Here is a 2,376-nt window from a genome sequence, read left to right as displayed (position 1 = left end):
ATACTAGAATCAGAGAGCAAAATAGACATTGAAAGACTGCATTTTAAAGTGAGAAATAGGGGTGGCTAGATGGCACAGTGAATAGAGCACTGGCCCTGGAGTCAGGAAGACCTGAGTTCAAATCCGGCCTCAGACACTTAACAGAAAATCTAGCTGTGTGACCTTGGGCAAGTCACTTAACCCCAATTGCCCTTCAAAATAAATAAATAAAAAAAATAAGAGATAAACACAGAGTTAAAATGGAGGGATGGAGTAGAATTTATTGTACTTCAGCTGATGCAAAAAGAGAAGAAGTAGGAATTATGAAGTTATGGATAAAATAGATATAATTAAAAGAGATAAACAGGTTAATTACATTTTGATAGTAGGTAACATAGACAATAAACATATATATATATATATATATATATATATATATATATATATGGTGTGTGTGTGTGTGATGTTCAAATATATACAAATACAAGTAATTCCCCAATTGGTAAATGGTCAAAGGATTTATAATGAGGAAATGTAAACAATTTATAGTCATTTAAAATGTACTAAATCATTATTGATAAGAGCAATGTAGATTAAAACAACATTGAGTTATGATTTTACACCTATCAGATTGGCTAAAATGATAGAAGGGGAAAGTGACAAATATTGGAGATGATGTGATATAACTGGAGAAGTAATTCATTGTTAGCCAAACTGTGAAATGATCCACCCATTTTGGAGAGTAATCTGGAATTATAGCCAAAGAGTTACTAAACTATTTATACCCTTTGAGCAATACTACTACTTGGTCTTTTTCCAAAGATGATTAGGAAAAAAGAAAAGAACTTAACTGTTCTAGAATGTTTATAGCAGCAATCTTAGTGGTGACAAAGAATCTAGAAATTGCGGAGATGTCCTTCAGTTGGAGAAACACTGAACAAATTCTGGTCTATGATCATGATGGAAAACTACTATGCTATAAGAAATAATGAGCTCAATGATTTTATTAAAAAAATGGAAAGGCATGTATGAAATAACTTAGAGCAAGATGAGTAGGACCAAGAGAACATTGTATAGAGTAACAGCAATGCTAGTTTAATGACTTTGAGTGAATTAGTTATTTTGTCTATTATAAATAACCCAAATTATCTATAAAGGACACATGAAGGAAGATGCTATCTGCATCTAGAGAAAGAATTGATAAATAGAAGTATGTTTGGAATAGTTTTACATGTATAAATACTTATTTGTATCTAATGGTAGTCATCTCTAGGTTGAGAAGGGGAGTAAAAAATGTACATGATAATTTTGTTCTATATTTGAAAGGAATAACAAATAATACATAGGATATTTGCAGTTTCATGTTCAATCACCTATTTTTAAATTGTACTATGTTATAGAAATGCTTTCCCCCCCATAAATTGAAAAGAAAATTATGCAGAAATAATCCACCAATCATCTCCTGAAAGAGATATTGAAATAGAAATTCCCAAGAACATTATAACCAAACTCCCGGGTCAAGGGGAAAATATTGCAAGCAGTCAGAATGAAACAATTCATATATCATGGAACCACAGTAAACATTACACAGGCTTTATTAGCTTCTGCATTATAAGATTGTAGGATTTTGAAGGTGATGTTCTGGAAGGCAAAGGAACTAGTATTACAACTAAGAATCACTTAACCAGTGAAACTGAGCATAATTCTTCAGGGAGGAAAATGGTCATTCAATGAAACAGAGAACTTTCAAGCTTTCCTGATGAAAAGACCAAAGCAGAACAAAAAATTATATTTTCAATTACAAGACTCAAGAGAAGAACAATAAGGCAAAAAGGAAAGTAAAATCATCAAAATTAAATAAGGTTAAATTGTTTGTATCCCTACATGGGAAGATAATACTTATGGCTCTTAAAAACTTAATTACAATTGCACATTTTAATTACAGCTAAAAGGGGTATACATAAAAAGATATTGTAGGTATAAGGTAACTACTATGGGATGATATCCAAAATCAAAATTACAGGGTGAAAAAGAGCATTACACTGGCAGCAGAAGGAAGGAAGAGGTATAGTAAGGTAAATTATTTCACATGAAAAGGTGTGAACACCTTATTATAGTGTAACAGAAGATGGGAAGAGGCACAGTGGGCATTCATTGAACTTAACTTTTATCAGAATTGGCTCAAAGAGGTAATGGCATTCACAAACAATTGCACATAGAAATCTATCTTTCCCTAGAGGGAAGTAGGAGAGGAGGATATTAAGAAAAGGGGGGTGGGCTGACAGAAGAGAGAGCAGATTGGGGGAAGCAGTGTTCAGAAGCAAAATGCTGGTGATAAGGGAAAGGGTGAAAGGAGAGAGAGAGAGAGAGAGAGAGAGAGAGAGAGAGAGAGAGAGA

Source organism: Petaurus breviceps, unplaced genomic scaffold (genome assembly GCF_028583685.1).
Source record: "Petaurus breviceps papuanus isolate PSGF00001 unplaced genomic scaffold, PetGlider_PUasm1.0 90383, whole genome shotgun sequence".
Classification (NCBI taxonomy): Eukaryota; Metazoa; Chordata; class Mammalia; order Diprotodontia; family Petauridae; genus Petaurus; species Petaurus breviceps.
This window is presented reverse-complemented; position numbering follows the sequence as displayed.